Below are 20,754 nucleotides of genomic sequence, written 5' to 3' on the forward strand. Positions count from 1 at the left end.
TTATTAGATGTTTTTTTTACCCTAAGGACAAAAAAAAAAAAAAAAGGCAGCCAGGGGTTGGGGGAGACCAAGTGCCTTGTGTCAGGTTTACTTGGTGCATTACAGGTACTGCGCAGCCTGCTGAAAGGGTAGTTGGTGGAACTGTCAGTGCATTGTAGTCATTGTTCCGGGTGTGAGGAGCTTCTTGCAGATGGTATCTTGAACTTCTTTCTTCCCAGCTAGTTTAAAAGCCCCTGTTTAGAGCAGACTTTGGGCATGGGCTGCAAGTTTATTCCTGTTAATGTATTTAAGGGTTAATTGTTCAGTAGAGCTCTTAAAACTTCTCAACTTGAACCGCATTTCCAAAGCCTAATTGCGCTGTACCATGGTAATCTGCAAAAGTATAAATAACTGTGCAGCTAATAAGAGAGAACACGGTGATTTTCACTTACCCTGGTGCTTTTCAAGGTATTAAAGCCTTAAAAAACTTTTGCTTCTTTACCTAACAAGTACAAATGGCACTGTGATTGTACTTTAAACGTAATTGCCAAGCAATCTGCTCTGCATAAATAATGTAACAAGCAGGCCAATCATGTCCTAATACTGAACTCACAGCATCACCTGAGCTCTGCAGAAAGGTAATAGCAGCACCCCTTTTGGAGATTTCCCAGAGTGACAGAAATGTAGTTCATTATCAGTACAACTGAAGGCATCCAGTACTTGGTCAGCTGGGGAAACACACTCATTTGTGAGTGTTTCACTGTGTTCTGGGACACTTCTGCATCTTTTCTGCAGTGAAATAGGGGCCAGTGTGGGGCCTAGAGACTCAGAGATGTTGAGAAGTCAGAACCTCCTGGGTTGTCTTCCAAGGTCTGGGAGGAAACCTCAGGGTAAGAGCTAGTAGGTAGAGCTCCCGGGCTCTAAACCTTAGTTTTCCACTTGGAAAATTCAGGATTAAGCCATGTTGTACTTCAGAGGGGAGTGTGGAGTCTTAGAGAGCTGCTATGAGTTTCTTTGAAAAGGACATTGTAGAAATGCAAACATACTAAGTGGAAGCAATAAGCCAAGAGAAAGACTCCTTTTCTCAGGATTTGCTGTTCTATTTGCACATTAAGGCCTCTGAATCTTTGCATTATTTAAATTGATACTTTTCAATATTTTCTTTTAATTTTTGAGATCCTGAAAATTTTAAAAGGACGTTCTGTCTCTGCAGAGTGAATTTAAGCCTTCTGGCAATAGGTTTTCCTTCCTTAGTTACTTTTTGTAGACTCTCAAAGCCATCTTTGAGCCCCCAGAACTGATGTGTCACAAACTGAATGCAACTATCAAGTAATTATCAGAATGAGGTCTGGACATTTCCAGGAGGTTTTTGTTTCTTTTTTTTCTTTTTCTTTCTCTTCCTGTTTTCTGGGAATATGACACATCCTTTCTGCTAACCAGGAGTCCTGTCCATCCGAGCAGTGGTGCTGTGTGATATCTATTCTGAACACTTGGCAAACACAGTTGCTTCCACAAGAGAGGAGTGGCTTTTGTGGCAGAGAGCAATGAATCACAGAGCAGTGCTTCAAAGGATGCTAAGACAGAGCAGAGTGCAATGCAGTCTCCAAATATCATCTTGCCTCTGCCTGCTTCATGCATCAAAAGCTTCTTCTCAGTTCCCCTTGGGTTATAGCATGAGAGGCTTCTTTTAATGGAAAACTGAATTGCCATATAAGAGAAACTTCTAATTCCTGCATTTAAATACAAAGGCAAGTAAATCAATAAGAAAACATCCTTAATGTAATTAAAAAAGGAAGTGAGAGCAAGAGAGGGAGAGAGGAGAATTAAAAGTTATGTTGGAAGCTGCTCCTGTATCAGGCTGCTATGAGTTTAGTCAGAGGAAATGCTAGTCAGCATTTGAATGCAGGAACACAGACATTGCTCTGATAAGCAAATCTATGCTTCTGGGACCCAAAGAATCACAGAAAAGACCTCTATTGCTACTGAAGCAGTCAGCTTTGAAGTAGCCAGCTTCAAGGAAAAGACACCCACACCCACCCACTCACCCAGCCACACCCCTCCCCCTTGTGAATGCCACATCTCTTCTTGGTCACAAGAGATACCTGTCAGTTGTGGTTTGGAGTTTTGTTTTTCCCACCAAGTTGAGTGGAGGTGATCGTTTTCCTCCTATGAAAGGAAGCTACTTTACTGTGTTTGTAGTTGTGATGGTGTGAGACATCAGAATTTGTGGAAAGAGATCTTTTCATAGGTTAGCAAATATAACCTTAAAAATTATTTAAGCTTTTCAGGCATGCAAACCCCTCATCAGTTCTCAGTGCCTAGCAAAATGTCTGGGTAGTTGAGAATCTAGCTACATCCTGCCTGCTTTAAGTAAAAATTGGATTAAAGGTTGGACATATGCTTTCTGTAGTCGACCAGCCCCCCCCCCCGCCAACTTCTCCATCAACAAAAGGAAAACAGTTCTCCCTCTTAATGTGTAAACTTATATGGTTTTGATTTGAAGTGCTGTTGGAGCACCTCTAATGCACAAACCCTCTGTAGGCCAGGGTCCCTGCATCAAACTTCATTGCCCATGATGAACTGTAAGCACACAGGAATGATCTGTCATGAAATACGAACTTTCTTTGTAAAGAGTAGGGGCCAGGCTGCTTCACAGGCATTGTAGTCCAAGAAGGTATTTGTTGAACAGAGGAGAATGAGAGGGTTAGATATGCAAAATACGGTGTTTAAAAGGCACCATTCACAACCAAGAGTTGAAGTTGGGGGTTTTTTTTTGGCCTATTTTTCTGTTGAAAGTCTCATGCAAATTTTATTAGGAGGAGGAGGGAAGAGAAAGTCTATTCAGTGGCTTATTTCTTCAAATGTATATGTTCATAATACTTCCAGGTCTGACCATAGAAATTGTGATTGTGATAAATGGGTTTTGGTTTCAGGTGTATGTTGTGTTCAAATATATGAGGAGTTCTGTAGGTTGTATGGTAGGCAGTAAGTCCTTTCATTAGTTAATCTTGTTGCTGTCCAGTTGTTTCCCTCTTGTGTTGTGAGTATGAATAAACGGGAGGAATCTATCAAGCTCCTTTTCTTATTCTATGGGCCTTTTTGATTTCACAGGTTTTAGAAGCAAAGAAAGAGCTTTGTGAATGTTTTCTTGCTTGTTGCTAATCCTGTCTCCTTTTTAAGCTGTACAGGATTGAGATAGGGTTATGTGAACGTGACATTCTAGATAAGTATTTAATGTTGCTATTGTAATATTTAAAATGTTTTCAACTGTTTCAGCCAGCGTGGGTTGAGCAGTTACTTCTGCTAAGGTAACTGGAATAAAAGTTTTTCCACTGTTGCCTTTTTTAGTTTCCAGGAACAGTTATATTTATTTGGATTGCAGTAGCTAAAAAGATAGCCTGTATCCCAAGGGAGCTTTCAATCTCAGATGAAGACAAAGAGACAACAGGGTGATCCAGCAGACAGGAGAAGCGCAAGTTAGCAGGGCGGTATTTATGATCAATGCGATAGCCATGACTGCAACACATCAGCTAATTAGGCAGTGGGGAGTAGTTCAGATTTTCTTCCAAAGTGCAAGCACTTGCATGTGTCAGCTCTGAGTCCCTGCTACCATTTTACCCACCTTTGATGGGTCCCCTGGAGTTCCCCTCCTCTGGCTGTTGTCCCAGCTAAATTATCTGATGGTACGTAATGCTGGCCCATGCATTAACCCATACTCAAAACCATGACTGAATCTTTCTCTTAAGAGGCTAAAATGCTGATGAAGGAATTTTTACATATAGTCCTTCATATTTTCTTGTTTATTAACCAAGAAATTATGTTTCCATGGCAGCAGTCAAAAATCCCCAAGCATTTTTTTACTCTTGTGGCTGCTGTGCCTGAAGAGGTTTGTCTGTTGTCTTAGCCTCCATGTTGAGTTAAAAAAAAAACCCCAAACTTTAAACTTTTTAATAGACACAGCTGCAAAAGACAACAGCTGCAACTCCTCGCTTGGAGCTGAGAGGAGTAAAACTTCTCAGTTTGGTTGCAAGCTGCCTTATGTCTTGCATTGCTCTTTCATTCAGTTCTGTTTGAATTACCAAAGGGCTTCACGCTGTTTCCTCCTATGTCCTTGCCTCTTAAGCCTCCCACAGTCTCCAGAGACCATCAGCATGGTCTAGCATGTCTAGCTCTAGCATTTGTTGCCTTTGCAAAGTTTCACAGCTCACACTGATTTCTGTGCCCTAGGTTCGTGTGTTGCACATGGAGCTGGCTTCAGATAGGGTGGCTCTGTAGGTGTGAAATGGTGAATGCTGTGTGAAATGCCATGTCTCCCCTTTGGGAACTGGGGCTTAGTCTCCTTGCTCCAAATATAGCAGCCTCTAAGACGGGTGAGTAAGAAGGCAGGGATCAGGATATTCAATAAGCCTGACTCAAATTTCCATATCATCCTTTGTGAAACAAGCTAAACCTGAAATAGGTCACGGCATGGCCAGAGCTTCCTTAAAAGAGTGTTTCTATCCTCAGTGGCAATGCATTATTTAGACTGTGGTGCTGAGAATGGCAACTTGTTTGTGCCACAACCTCTTGCTTAGTACTGGTCAGGCTCCACACATTTTGCAGTGGGGCATTGTAGTTTTTCTGGAATTTGCTGTATTGAAAAGCAGTCTCCAGACAGCCACCATGACCAGCTGATATCTCCCTGCAGCACTGTCAAATTTGATTACATTTATTGTTTTTCCCTTTTATGCTGACAACATACATCTTGGATACATGTTATTTTCTGGAGGACTGTATTCAGCTGGTTTTCAAAGTAGTAATGCTTCCCATTATCACATCGTATTTGGCATTTTTTAGCAACACTGCAAAGTGCAGAAATCCTGTGCTGATGAGGAGAAGGGTTTCTTGTATCTGCAATTAGTCATCAGAGCATGGAGGGAAAGAGCCAGCTGGGTGTGCAAGCACATCCCTGACCTCTCTTGGATTTGAAAACCAGGGTGCCCAAAAGTTTGGCATCTCCACTGTTGTCATTTGTTAGAGCGTCTAAATAGCCTAGCTTGATGATGGCTAGTTTTTTTCAGGCTATGGGAGCCACCTGTCACAATCTTTGTGGCTGAGAGCTGCTAGGTGCACACTATGTTTGCTGAAGAACCAAGGGAATAAGGAACTGCAGCAGATGACTGCAGTGTGAGATGAGGGCTGTTCCTCAGGGCTCCCAACACCCTGAGTTGCGGTTAGTGTGGGCCTTCAGCAGCATCCCAGAATAATGCAGTTCTTAACCTCTAGTATTCTTGCTGATTTGTCTTTTCCCCACAGTGGGTGATTCAGTTTATCCTGGCTCAGCACAGTCTGGCTGTCAGTCATAGATGCCATCCTGACATGGGAGCCAGACTCGAACTATTTGGGAGATGAACGATGGCTGCATGTTGGCCCATTCCTGAGCTAGCTGCTGCCAAATGAAGGTAGTGGCCATTTAATAAAGAGAAGTTCTTTGACCCCAAGAGCTAGGTAGTCCCTAGCTGTGAAGAATAGAAAATGCAGCATTCTTGAGCCAAGTGAAAATTTCTTCTTTGCTCTCATGGCTAAATTCCTGCATGTTTAAGAGAAACAAGTCTTGTTCTCTTGGTCAGGCTGACATACCAGGTTTGGCAGAGGCTCCTGACATCTGTATTTGTCCAGGTGCACATGTGTTGCAGCAGACATCAGAAAGTGGGTCCTAGTTAATAAACAGGAGCAAGAGAGCGAGCTTTACAGGTGAAAATAGTTGTTGAGTATCAGCAAGGAGAGAAATTAATGGCTAAAGGGCATTGCATTAAGTTACACTATATGGATGCTAAATGTTCACAAAAGGCTATACATACAATGACTATTCTGTGCTTTTTTCATAACTATTAAAAGTGATAAGGGAGTGGCTTAGTTTCTTCGTGTTTGCTGGTTTAGGGGGGTTATCTGACAAGAATGTTAGAAGTTGCTGGTTATCAGACAGTGATAACCATTGATCACCTTATCCCACTGTACAAATCAAGCCATTTGAAGTAACTATTTATGACCTGATTAAAAATGCTTTTCTGGTTTGAGGTAATGCATTACCCTTCCGGTTGTCTCTTTCCAAACACCTAAACAAATCTTTTATTGTGGACTTCAGGAAATGTACATAAGGGATTGTTTGGATTTGCTTGGTCTGTGTGTGGCTGAATATGAAGATCCATGGGAATTAATTAAAAAAAAAAAAAAAAAAAGAAAAAAAAAAGAAGAAAAAAAAAGAAAGAAAATTTAAGGAGTGGAACAGAATGAACCATAGGTTTAGCCCTCCTTGAATGTCCCAGACAGTCCCAGGTGGTGTCCAGAGCATACATTCTTTGCAGTTCAAAACGGAAGGAGATGCTGTCATTGCAACAAATGGATAAGGTGAGTTAAAACTGTTTTAAATGTTTGTTTTGGGAACCAATCATGAAAATTAATAGGCTTATCTTAAATTCAGGGCTATGTTTTAGAGTTAGGTAAACTCAGTAATGATAATAAAAATAAGACCTCATTCTTTAATTCTGTATTTCATTCTTTAAGTATATGACTAACTTCTGGAGAGGTTTCATTTGTCTCCTTCCTGTTGCTTCCCTAGTTCTATTATATCCCACAGGATTTTCCACAAAGGAATAGTAAGGTTCACATGTCTACTTTCTGATGGTTCCTTGCTTTAACAATCAATCATGTTAATGTTGCCTCAGAGATTGCCTTGTTGGGGACCAAGGGGGGCAATGCAAAATTATGTGAAAAGTAGTAGCCCAGCAAATATGAGTCTAAAAGTCTTTGTATGTGTCTTGGGGTGGTGTGTAGATCGAAGTCCCACCTTTGCTTATTAAGATGCCTTAGTCATCTTGTTTCATGGAGCTCATTTGTCTTTTGTGAACCAGCCTTCTGGCTGGTCCATTTGTTGTGTCTCTTAATTGCTCCATCAATGACCTTTCTGTGGGGGCGGGGATATCATCAGACAGGGGACCTTTTGGATTTATTAATTTTTTGTTTGCCAAGAAAGCTCTGAGACTAATTGCCAAGACTTCCCAGAAGATATTAGTTTACAAATTTTAATGACACTTATGATTTATTAATGTGCTTCCCCCTGCATCTGCTCATCCCTATTCCTTGGTGGAATTCCTGCTGAATTGGAGAGAATTAATAAAAACACAACTGCAGATGTAGTGGTGTTCTAGCTAGGCTGTTAATTAAAAAATTTTACCCGTATTCAGAGTGCTTTATTCATATCTGTGATTCTCTGAAGACAGAGATAAGTCTTGGCTTTGACTATGTTCTACCCCAGAATCTCGATTTGGTGAAGGTGTTGCATGGTGGTGGCACAGAGGTTCACATTTACGTGTGCATGTAACTCACTGTTCAACATGTGCCACACATCCCTGCTCTGTGCTTCATTCACAGATCTTTTGCAGCTTGAAAGTGGGGCTGCTTTGCTGAAGTTGTTGACCTTCAAACATGTGGCTGTGGGAGGACTGGACTGGTCACTAATGACGTATGCTGCAGATATGTTTGAGGAATGTGTTCATTAAATAGGTCTAGAAAGGTCATGTGGTTGTACATCAGTTTTGATCTCATAGATAACTGGGTTATTGGGATGTTCCTGTTAATAAGTAGGCCTGGGAATTTTTGGATACATCTTGTTTTCTGGCTGGAGACAGGGAGGCAAGAAGAAAAGGCAATTTATCAAATTCCAAACTTTTTGAGGGAATGTTCTTAGGAAAAAGGTGGAATTCCAAATAAAATGTACAGAGGGCAAAAATGAGCTGTGTTTTGTTTTAATTTTCCATGTTTCAGGTAAGAGCTCCCGCCATCTGTCTTTTCCTCTCTCCCTCATAACTGTTGAATTATTTATACTCAGCAAAAGAGCTCCAACAGGAGAGACTGAGAATCTCTCCAGGGAGAGACTGATACTAATCTCTCGTGTGGAAGATCCAAGTTCAAGCCCTTGCTCTGAATAAGTAGAAAGGGAAGTGCTTTTTTATTCCACAAGTAATTAAATTGTGTAACTCATTGCTACAGGATGTTGTGAGGCAGAAATAATAAAAGTGTAAATGGATTTCAAAAGGGGATTCAATGAATTAATGGAGGATATTTCTGCAGGTGGCTGTTAAACGTGATAGTGTGGCAGTAGCCTGTGGCTTACATTAATTATTTTATGATATGACATTCAAGGAACAGACAGGTCTACAGTTTTTGGATCAGTGTTGCAGAACTGTCATCCATTTTTTGTTAACTGTTCTTCAGCAATGAGCTATTCATGCTTTAGGTGTTCTAATGGAATAGCTGGGATTGTGCTGGAAACATGATACGCCACAGTATTTTAATGGTTTGGGATTTGGAGATCCCTAAGTCAAGAGAGCTGAGGAAGTAGACCATGGGAAGAATCAGGCTGTCTTTTCTCTTCTTTATACTTTTCCCAGAATATTCTGTGGCAGATTAGCAGGCAATACAAATTTTTGATCTGACCTATGGTGGCTGTCTTATTCAACCAAGGGATTTGAGTCTTTTACACCACAGGTAGGTTCTCCATCTGTTTCCCAACTGGTGGCTATCTTGGATGCAATCACATTTTCTCAGTAAAGCTATTTTATTGGACTAAAAGTATACTTTGTAGTTAAAAAACCCCCACAATAAAAACCCAGGCTATCTTTGATGTAACTTAATTTTCCAGCCAGTCCTTTCAGGCACACAACTGGATTTGATCATCCTGACAATGGAAACTTAAACCTGTCCAGATCTCTAGTCTTTCCATTCCAGACAACTAGATGATGGAATGGGAAATTTAGGGATTTTAATGCCAAAAGATGTTTCTGGTGTTGATACAATCATGAGTATCTCAGTATGAAATGAAATCTGTTATGGAAAAAAAGAAGGTGTTTTAGGGAGCTGTAAGAATATGCTTGTACCTGTTTTTGCATCTTATATACGCTGTATTTAATATAGTTTTTCTGTCCTTGTTAATAAATTTCTTCGATTATGAGCTCCTCAAGAAGGGAGACGTCCTATCTCATCAGAAATGAATTTTGAGGTCAGGTCATGTTCCCAGGCATTTATTCCTGGGGCTTTGGTGGGGAAGATCAGAGGAAGCTTTACCAAAAGTGAATGTGTTTTTGAAGCATCATGGTCCCTATAAAGTCATCTTCTCAGGGATGGCAGGTAAAGTGTGTTTGTAGTGCTTTGCCTACTTGTTTAGAAAAGTGGCAAGGCAGCATTCGGGAGGGAGTCTGTAGCCAAGAACCTGCTGTTGCAGATCCTGTGGGTGTTGTGACTGTTGCTGCATCAGCAGAGCTGCATCTGTTAACAGGAATTGGCTATTCCATCTCTTTATCATTTGGAGCAGCAATTCCATTGCTCTCATTAGAGAGCTGCTCCTTTTGTTGAGTTATCTCATCTTACATTCTAATTAGATTTGGATGCCGACTGCAAAACTTTTTGCAGAAAGCCACACTTAAAGATGAATTTGTTTTGGCCTTACTAATGTCTTTTTCTGATCGCTTTTTACTGTGCAGAGGAGTTTTGTTGGCACAGATTAGTAGCGGATGCATTCAACGTGGATATGTGCCAATATTAATGAAAACCACACATTAAATTCACTTATAAATATGCAAATAGATAATTGCAAAATAGAACTTTCATAATAAATTACATAAGAACTTTCATACTAGATCTGATCCAGTAGGACCTGGAAAGCCTGAAAAGAGATGCCCAGAAAAGAATATGGTAAAAATCTTACAAAATTATGTGGTGTGGTGGGGTCTCTCCTAAAGCAAGTGGGTGGAGCATCTCTCATATGAGGAAGAGCTGAGAGAGCTGGGACTGTTCAGCCTGGAGAAGAGAAGGCTCGAGGAGGGGGGGATCTCATCAATGTGTGCAGATACCTGAAGGAAGGGTGCAAAGAAGGCAGAGCCAGGCTCTTTTCAGTGGTTCCCAGTGACAGGACAAGAGACAATGAATGGGCACAAACTGAAACTTGGGAGGTTCCCTCTGAATTTCAGGAAACCTTTTTTACTGTGTAGGTGTCCGAGCACTGGCACAGGTTGCCCAGGGATGTTGTGGAGTCTCCATCCTTGGACATATTCAAAAGCTATTTGGACTGGTCCTGGGCAACCAGCTCTAGGTGGCCCTGCTTGAGCAGGGGGTTGGACCAGATGAGCTCCAGAGGTCCCTTCCAACCTCAACCATTCTGTGATTCTGTGAAGAATAAAGGAGCACTGGCCTAACGTTCAGAACAAGTAGAAGAATTTGATTCTTAGGACAACATGTAGTTAATCTGTGGATCTCCTTGCTGGAGCATGTTTTGGTAGGTAATGTTCACATGGGTTCAAGTGTAGTCTAGATGAGTTTCTAGAAGCAAAAAAAATCTGTCATTAAGGATTACATTACATGCAAAGACTTTAGCTGTGGCTCAGAAAGTCCCCTGGCCTCTGATCAGTTAGAGATGGGCACTGCCACTTACTCTCCAGGCAGTCAGGGCTGGATCAGGAGCCAGAAGGTTCTTGCACTGAAGAGTTTCTGTGTTGGTGCCACCTCATGGCTTGCTGCGAGATGTGGTTCCCCTATCCACAGTGAACCTAGGCTTTACATCAGCTTACATGATTTGTTTCTCTTTGAGTGAGCTGTTCTTTTCCTTTCTCTGCCCCTCTCCCTCCTCCCTCGACTTTTCTTTCCAATTAGGCTTGGGACCAAGTCATATAAATCTTTGATGCTTTGTACAGTGGCTGGTAGAATTTAGTACTTTAACATGGGTTGTGTCTGTTTATATTGGTGTTTTATTATGTTGTGGGTGTTTTTTGTTTTTTTTTTTCCCCAAATGCACTGCCATTTTATAATGGCTATAAATAATCTGAAGGATGGAGAAACATTGTTAAAAAAAGTGCAACAAATCCTTCTATCTTTTAATCTGGTCTGTCTCTCTCATTATCACTGTGGTATATTCATTACGCTTCTAATGATGTTAATAAGTGCCCTGTATCAAGCGGTCACTTCTCCAAATAATATTTACAGAGGGCTACAGTCCCGCAGCCGGGAAGGTAGTCTTTGTTTTATTTACTTACCACATGTTCTTCATCTGTGAAATCTGTCAGCCTGTTCTTTTACAGTATAAGGCTGACCAAGTAAAAATGAAAGCTCCTGTAAACTACTACATCATGGGAAGCTAGTGCATTTTTACATGTAGGATTTCTGCCTCTGAATAAAAACTGTAAAAGGTTAGTGAGGCCATTCTGTAACCAGATTATTAGGACTTGTTTCTGGGTCTTTGATGGCCAGTTACTTTAAAGAATTGCCTCTGTAAATATTAGTAGTTGCTTATATCCAGTTATCCCTGAAGCCTGCTGTCCAGATGCCTGAATCTAGCAATAGGCTATCTGCAGGAGCTCAGCATTCAGCATCCTGCAAGTCTGGTCAGGGATGGAAATGTGGTACTGTATTGGAATAGTTGAGGGACATTACCCCATGATAAATCTAAGAATATTGTATGGCATCTGTAACAGGACTCTTACATTTTCTCTTATGGATTTGTAGTCTAGCTCAGAGGATCTGTGAGGAAGATGATAACAGGAGACTGGTTACAGGAAGATGGCTGGGCTGTTAATACAACCATTACTGCCAAGCCTTATCCCAAAGTCAGGTAGTAGTTTTGCCCAGGGATGAGAGGTGCACTGTGAACTTTCCTGACTGCGTTCTGGTGCATTTAAGATGCAACTGTCTCCAGCTCCCTGTAACTACTGCCAGGAGTGCAGGGCTTCATAGCAGAGTTAGCTGGGCTGAATGGATGTGTGCAGCTCAGCTGTGCACCTTTACAGTCCAGGGTCTTGGCATGGACTCACATACCTTGGGGTCTGAGTTCATACACTGTGCTGTGCAGGGGAGTGGGGCAGGCAAGCAATAAGCTGGGACTAGTACCATCTGCAATTACCAGTTTGCACAAGCCCTTGGAGGTTCAAAAGCCACCTGGGGAGATGTATGCAGAAAGGAAGAGTGACCCATCACTGGAACGTGTTCAGGCCTTATTGGGGTCTGAAGCTCACAAGGAGTAATCAGCCCCATGGAAAGAGAAATGCACTTAGAGTCGGTCCTCTTGCATCTCTTTCTCTGAAGTGTTAGAAATTGTAATAGTGATTTGCTTTGAGAAGGAAACCTGGTTGTTGGTTGTTGGTCCTGGAGGCGCAAGAGCAAGCAGCAGGTTCAGAGCAGAAGTGGGGAACCGCGTGGGGAAGAGTAGCTCACGTACAGAGAATAGGTCCCAGGGCCTGGTTTTGGGAACAGGAGAATCATACAACTTCCATCAGCACCAAGGGATGTATGAGTTCCCTGAGGACTTCAGCAGACTATGATCCATCCATAGGTCTTGTGTAATTACTTCAGGGATTGCGGACAAGCTGTTGACCTTGAGGTGCCCCAGACACAGGTCTCTGTAAAGGCAGTGTGTGGGAGGGCTTGTCCTTTTTCTGGGTTACTTGCAGCTGTAAGTGTGGCTGAGGAAAACCAAGGCAGTAAGATCATCTGTTAAAACGTAAGGTTTCAGATATAATGTTATATTACCATGGAGTAGTTAAAGCTACAGAGTAAGCAGCGGACCATGGTACATCATTCAGTGTGCCTCTAGCAGAGTAGAGAATAAATGTCCCATGGAAGATTAAAATCCCATTGGTTCTATTATCTGTAACCAATAAAGGTAAAAGGGATGTCTATGAGGAATACAGAGTTAACGCAGCACATTTAGCTTTGTACCAGCAAGTGCACATTTTCTATTTTGTACAAGGCACGGGAAACAAAGCAAGACAGGCTTTGAGGTTTTTTCTGGAAGAGTACATGGCAGGGGAGACTATGGTGGAGCATCTGCCTCTCTGAGGACTTGGAGGGTGGTCCGCACCAATGCTACCTCATCACAGGGTCTGAGGCACTTTAGTCACACCACCTGAAAAGTTTGTATCTTGTCCTGTGGCATTTTAATGGCAATGAGCACAAGTCTGCCTATGTAACAGGACATGGCCCTGTTGTGTGGTGGGAGATATACAAGAAGCCCATATTTCCTCTTTAGAAGTGCTCCTTTTGTATAGTGATAGTACATGTGGTTTGTTTGGGGAACAGATGAGGGTAAAGTTAAGTAGGCTGTGATCTAGCTTGGTTGTTTAGCTATATCTGATCCAAGCAGGGTGCATGCACCCTGGTGACTGTGGTTCATCATGAAATGTCCTCTACTGCATAACATATCAGAAAAACCAGGGTTATGACTGTGCAGACATGGGAATAGTGCTTTTCCTTGGTATGCAACAGCACTGCCACAGCAAACTTGTTCTTCCTGTGTCTCTCTGCTTCCAGAGTGTCAATGGACATGGCACTTTGCAAGCATGCCCACCTGGCAAATCAGGTAATTGATTTGGTACTTGCACTGCTAGGAAGCTTTTGAGGCATGCTTGGCAGTGGCATTGCTGAGTAGCTCAGGTCTCATGGAAAAGTGGGTTCTTGAATTCTTCTGCAGAGATGTTCCACCTTCCTATTGTTAAAGTCTTTGTATCACTTGCAGGAAGCAAAGGTAAAATCCTTTGTTTCTAGGGCTTCTTTCTTGTGCTGCCTTTATCTCAGCTTCAGTGGTCACTGTGTTCCCTCTCATCCTGTGTGACAAAAACCATTACAAATGCTGCAGTAGGCTGTGTTGCAAACTCTTATCTTTAAAAATGACATTCATAAAGGTTAATAATTGGAATGAGCTCTGGCAGTTACTAATTAGCACCATTACACAATCAGCTCACATTCTGGCAGCATTAGGCATACTTAATCAGTCAATTATCATTGATCTCGGAAAGTGCTGCTCTAAAGTTAGCATAAGGTGCCTTTGTGAGTGGAGGGAGGGAATTTGACAACACCACAGTGGTCAGGCTGCTGGGAACGTGTGTTTTGTGGGACCAATGTTGTATACCTGATTGTGACGGATGGATCTGAATTAGAAATCAGATAGTATAGACTCACCTTCAAACAGAGGCATAAATAGGTCCTACCACTGCCTCTCCTTGCCATTTTAAACAGTAGGGGTATTCAGGGAGAGAGCTGACTTTGGGGAAAAACGGGTTTAATGGCTTCAATGAATTTCGGTTAACGTGATGACTTAGAAGCTTTCCAAAGGGCAGCTGGAGTGTAAGGTATTTTTTTCCTTGTTTTTATTTTTCTTCACGTGGTTAGTAGCTCTTGAGGTAAGGAAGTAGCAAACAATATGGGGAGGCACAGGATTTCCCTTTAGAAGTGTTGTGTAAAGTGATCTTAATCTCATGAATCTAAATGTTATGACTGCTTTGTGTTCTCTCAGAAACTCAGAGGTGTGGAGCCTTTGCTGTTTGTGCTGGCTTAGAGTACTGCGGGAGCAGGCCTGACTGCTGCACAGAATGGCTATGGTTTTCTAGCCAGTGTTTTCCTCTTCCCTCCTTGAGTGTGGGCAGCACATGCATCTCTTCTAAAACCATCTGTTGTTTGTGCCTGGGCAGGAAGGTGTGCAGTGATGTGTGGCCCATGCAAGCAAGGATAGTGGCTACAGTCCAGTGTGTGGAGAAGATTTTCCAGATCTCTGTATGGAAAATGACTGTGTGGAGTGGATGTGATCAGGGCTGATGCACTGGTCTCTGCTCTTTGTTGCTTCACTTCTATAATTCTGTCTTTTGACTGCTTAAGATATGGTCTGCAATGCATGCAAATTCACAGGGAATTCCATACACCTGGATAGAATGGGAACATCGCCAACAACACTGGAATGTAAGGGGAGTTCAGGATACTGTTGAGAGTAAAGAAACTTGTGTAGGTGAAAGGACCAGGAAAAACGTGAGTTGTGCTTGATTCCCCTTTGGAAGTTGGCCCAGGACCTCTGTCTATTTAGGACAAGGAAAAATGTATTGTTGTGATTATTTTGGAGTGTGTTTTTAACCTTCCTCTCTCTCCTGCTGCTTATTCTCTGGAACTTTTCATTGTGGGCAAATGAACAAGAAAAAAATCTGGTTAGAATCTTACAGGCTGGATGCCTCCCAAAACCTTTTTGTTTCTGTGCAACAGATATCTGAGAATACACTTCAGGGCTGACTGAAGTCAGAAGTACATTTCTTTCTTTCTGTATGTCTGAACTTGCATCTGTGCTCTTGGCAAAAATCTGCAAGGGATCTTGGGAGTAGGCACAAGAAAAGACATGTCAGAAGGTCAACTCTGGCTCCAGCTTTTGCAAAAAATTAGCCCAATGCAAAGGGCTTTGTTTAAAAACTACTTTCCCATACATCTGATTCCAGAAGTAGTAGAAAGTGAGTGCAAGCATAAGCCATCCAGACCCCTAAAATTTCCTTGCCTGCTATTAAATTTAGCTGTAAGACTGTGCCCACATATCAGGAAAAAGCTTGCAGGTTATTGCTACGTGTACATACTTTAAGGATTAGTGCCCAATGATTCATTGTTGTTGATGATATAAAGCAGAGGGCTAAGGTTCACTTGAGCTTCAAATGCTTCTCAGAAGGGTAGAGGAAGCTCGGTAGAAGAAATGTGAAGAATTTGAGCATGCTCTAGTGATTATACAATGATTATTTAACCTGGAGAGAGGAAATATGTGGAGGAACCTATTTAGACATAGGTCAATAATGTAGGATCCAAATTTGGGGGGGCGGGGTTGGACTAGATGACCTTTAAAGGTCCCTTCTAACCCAAACTATTCTATGATTCTAAGGAACTCAGTATTTCCAGGTGCTTTTCCAGACTTTGGGTCAGGACTTGTGAAAGTAATGAAGGGAAACATGTCTTACATGTATCAGGTACTTAGCCTGAGAAGCTCCCCTGAGCAAACCCTGGGGCAGCCCTGTGGGAATCTGTGCCTTGGGAGAAGCTGGTAAGAGCTGCTGCTTGGGCTGGGTGCCAAGGCAGTGCTCTGGCTTCTGGGTGCAAATGCTGTGCTACAGAGCTCAGGCAAGGATTTCCTCCCAAAGCCTCCAATAATGCATATCCTGTGTGGGGTCTTCTGGAGGTGAGAGATACCCTTTAAGAAATATGAAAGACTCAGGACTTGGAACTAGTAGATAGCTCCAGCGTTCTTCTGTATGACAAGTGATGCTTTCTTTGGTGGTAAATGACATCACTTATGAAGTGTGCCTTGGTATGGCAACAAATACTATGGTAACATCTGTAAGTGGAGCTAATTTTAGGAAAGAGGTGCCAGGCTACAGTAGCTCAGTTAAGGAAAAAACAGTTGGAGGCTTTGTTCTTACAACGGTCCTGTAAGTATATAAATATATACAGCGCAACCATTCCTCCCCGCCCCTGCCAGCCCCCCAGTATCTGTTCTCCAGTTACTGAGTAATTTGCAGCAGTGCAGAGGCAGGTTTTAGGAAAAACCTCCTTAACGCTGAGCATGGATTGCTTGGGAAGGTGGGAAGTCTCCATTTTAAAAGACTTTTGGTACATGCTAGACAGCCTTCTGAGGTAGAAGTCTTGTTCTAGTTAGTCTTGGCTTTGGGAGGGAGGGAGAACATTGAAGGCTTTTTCTTAACCCTGTTTCTGTGGTCCAGTGATAGGAGAGCCTTCCACCCACATTCCTTGGGAAGAGCAGCACAACAGGCTTCATATTAGAAGCTGACTGTGGAAGGAGCTGAGAGGTTGAATAATTTTTACTTGAGTGCATTCAGCACATTTTCGCATCTCGTGACCCATTCTACCTTGTCTTGAAATGTCCCCATTAGAATATTATTTAAATGGGATAGTGAAGCCGGCATGGAAATTGGACAATGTGCAATAACAAGTGTTAACCTGAGACTGAGGCCATGCTCTCTGCAGTACATTAGTTCCAATTTAGATCCCATCAACAAGAAAATATTACACTGCACATGTGCAGTTTGATAGGTTGCATGGGTCTGATGGCTCGAGAGCATGAAAAATTGTGATCTCACCTCTTTGACCTCCTCTCCAACTAATTACACAATGGAGACCACAGAGGGCAAAAATCAGCTAGCTGATGTCGGAGCAATACTAGAAACATGCAAGTGCTATCAGAGCAACTGTGTTCATACCAACAATGTTCTGGCTGAATGGCTGGTGGAAGAGTAAAAAGATGTCTTTGAAATGTGAATGATCTTGAGCAGCTCTGAATCTAGCTTTTCTTTCTTAAAGAGGCATGAAGCTGTGGCAAAATCGGTGTTTAAACCAAAATACTGTTGAATTTGTAAAGCTAGGCAATGGAAGATTTTTGGACATAAGACTAGGGAAAGCGGTGAACAGAGGCAAGGACACCTTGATAGTGATTTCTTTAGCTCATGGTGCTAGGGTAGAAGGGATCACACTAAAAAGAGAGTCCTCGTATGACCTGATTCACTGGAACAGACTGTTGCTTTGCTTTCCAGTAGTCACCCTGCTTCACGGAGTAAAAATATCAAGTGATTAATTACTTGCATGCAGAGTGGCATAGTATCATGGTAAGATAAACTTTAAAGAAGGAATCTTTTGACGCTAGAGTCTTCCTTGGAGCAGATACTTTTTGAAAATACTGGGTTACACTCTTGGTGTAATCCTAAATAAAAAAAAGTTTGTCTAGAAGCAGCTGTGTGGATAAACTGTGAAGTAATAACTGTGTCACTGGTGACTCATTGATGTGTCTATGAAAACAATTAAAACTATTAAAACAATTCCTATGTTATGAAGGCAGAAGGAGCATTGTGCTCAGACACTGTGCAAGACGATGAAGGAGAAGAAAATCACTTGTCACAGGTACCAAGCAGAGATTAATTCCTCAGAGTAATACCTGCTTGATCAAGAGCAAAACTCTTGGGAAAACATCCCATCTTGATTGAAAAATTAGCAGTGATGAAGAATTGACCTCAGCCATTAGTACAGTCTGCCTGGAACAATTGCCCCTCCTGTTTAAAAAAAACCAACACCCAAAATAGAACAAAATACCCTCTCACCCATACTTGTCTAACCTTAGTTTATCAGGTTTTGGCTCTTCTTGTACTTTTGAGGTCTGGGTGGAAAGGCCCTCTACTTCCCCAAGCAGGTACTCACACCCTGATTAAACACCAGAAATGTTTTGTAAGGCAGCAGGTTTTTCGCTCTTTAATGATTGTTTTGGTGATTCTTCTCTTCTCACATAGCACCAAACCCAATGTCCTCAAAATTCTCATGTTCCTGTTTATAGTGTGGGAAGGGAAGTCTCAAGAGGGTGCTCTTCATAGAAGTGCAGCTCTGCACATCCTCAGATTCATAGATTTAACGTGTAGAGAAGAATAATCTATAGTAATGATAATAATCTAGTCATGTAGTGCAGGCCAGAGAATCTTACTCAATAATTTCTACATTGAGTCCACAGTGTGGTTTGAAGTATTGCTTGTTGGCTGGAAACATATTCAGTCTTTGCTAATACTTATAGTCTTTCAATTATGTGATCTGATTTGCATTGCTGCTAGAACTGCACTTCATTTTTGATGCTCTAGCAAATGGACTCTGGGCTGAGTTGGCCAAATTCAGTGATGCTGAAAGACAGGCTGGTTTGCTACATGTCTGAGAGCCTCAGCACCTGTGAAATTTCAAATTACAGCCGTGATTCCTTGATGATGAAAACCAAGCCTTGGAGCTCTTTTGTTCCTTACTTTCCCTTTCATGGCATTATAATTATTTGCAAAAAGAGCTGAGAGCATAAAATTCAGGGGGATGAAATAAAGCATTGGCTCATTCATGTGGATCTCTCTTTTTCTGAACTGCTTTTTTTGGTCTTTAAAAGACCCTTGGAAGCAGGGAGTTTTCCTCCTTGAGACTGAGGATTGAGAAGGTTTTACTTCCTTTTCAACTCTGTCAAAGGCTTCATGGCTGATGAGTGTCTCCCTGGCTGGGTGCTGACAGACTCAAGCCCTCTGGGTGTGCATAGAGTTGGCTGGTGCCTGAGGGAAAGGAGAATCTTTACTTGAGCTCAGTGCTGCTGTGAAATAGCTTATTAAGCTTCCATCCTGCAGGTACCTCAGATGCAATGAGCCCCCAGGGTGAACAGAGGAGCCAAGGTTCACCTGCACCCATCAGTATAGATGCATCCATTTGTTGTTACTACTGTGGTGCCTGCTGGCCTCTGTACTATGTGGGTGCATGTGCAAAGTGGGTGCAACCTTCATCAGGCTTCTCAACACCCGGGAGCTGTTATCAAACTGCAAACAGTGCTGAGTGGCCCCAACCCCTCATCACCAGCTAGGAATGAAGACACTTAGTACATTGAATGGCAGGTGCTCAGGACACTGCATCAGCATTGCAATAAGAAGGTCCCTGCAGATGAAGATCCTGTCTCCCTTGGCAGGGATAAGGGCAGCTGTAGGGTTAAAGGCACAGTACTGCTTATGAAAATTGGGTGAGGTGCCTGGCTCCTTCTTTGATTGCTTCTCCTGCAAAAATTCCTCTTGGCTCAAGGGGAACAAAATCAAAATGTGCAAATTCCATGGCTTTGTTCCTCAGTTATGGACTGAAATAGAAGACGGTGAACTGTAGATTCATGTTGGAGGATTTTATTTGCTGTGGATATACAGATAAAGTATGCAGCTTTTCTACAGCAAGAACTGAAAAACTGTTGTGCAAAGGCATGGTCTTGACTGGTCTGACTGTTCTGGCACACAAAACAAAAAAGGCTCTGCATTTTGGAACAACTGGCTTGTGTTTCCTCATGTTATTAGTTACCTGAAAATAGCTCTCTGCCCTTTGTACAGATGTTTTAATTTCTCTTCCTGGACTAGGATGTTTTATTTTAGCTTTGCAACTGTATTATTTACTTCTCTAATTTATTTTCGGGTGCAGTGGTAGGATGCACGCTGCACAGTTTATATTTGTATTGCATTGCAGATCCCCATACATTAAGGAGAAAAAGCTGTCTTTGATTCCCTGCCATTAAATACTTGTTACATTGTTTATAGGGTTTTAAAATTAAAACCTCATCAAGTCATTTCAGCAGTAGTCGCCTTCTACCTTTCTGCCTCTCAGTAGAGCATTTACAAGTGTTTATATTGGCTTTTTCTGCCTAGCAACATTTGTTGCAAGTAGTTTAGGAAAAAAAAAAATGGTTTGCCATCATAAATCCAAAGCTGCAGCAAGTCTTAACAACCTTTAGTTATCCTTCCTCAGAGTTCCCTTTAGAAAGAAAGAGCTATCTGATGTGATAAAAATGAAGACTTGGTGGTATGAAATCTCTGTTTACATTCTGCAAACATGACTTTATTCCATCAGAGTCTTTTTTTATGAAGCAAATTGTGAGATGTCCCTCACTTCCATTCGCTTTGCTGAAATAATAGAAATGATGCTGCAGTGTCTGTAGCTGATTGCTGTGGCATGCTGGCAAGCTCTGGGGCTGGTGTCTGATACTGTATGCTAAGGAAGGGCCCAGATGAGAGGCCAGTTTGACAAATCACTCTGCAGAGAATAGCCTCTTCCCAGTGTGTTTGTGCTCTGTTTTTGCTGCATAGGTCTAACGTGACCGATTAGGTTTTGTTGTACTTGAGCAATGAGGTTTCTGTCACTTTCTTTGGGAGCCAGTTCCATGGCTTAAGTGCCAGAGCTGGCCCAAACTTGAATTTTCTATCTGACAAGAAAGTGATGTTTCTATTTCTTTGTCCATCTAGACATCTTGGTAAAGCATCTCCAACTAGCACTACTGACGATTCTGCAAGTTAAAGGATTTCACTGACATTTGGCCTAAAATTTCCTTTTTCTAGTTCCAGTATTTGCATCCATTCTGAAGAAGCAAATAGGCTTTTTTTTTTTTTTTCCACTGGCTGAATCCAGCAG

General features: G+C 42.0%; 1 protein-coding gene across 1 annotated transcript in view; it reads left to right on the forward strand.

Annotated features, from left to right (window-relative positions):
• SORCS3 (sortilin related VPS10 domain containing receptor 3) overlaps positions 1 to 20,754 on the forward strand; it is a 318,567-nt gene that overhangs the window by 104,095 nt on the left and 193,718 nt on the right. The window lies entirely within an intron of this gene.

The sequence above is a fragment of the Harpia harpyja genome, chromosome 10 (assembly GCF_026419915.1).
Source record: "Harpia harpyja isolate bHarHar1 chromosome 10, bHarHar1 primary haplotype, whole genome shotgun sequence".
NCBI lineage: Eukaryota > Metazoa > Chordata > Aves > Accipitriformes > Accipitridae > Harpia > Harpia harpyja.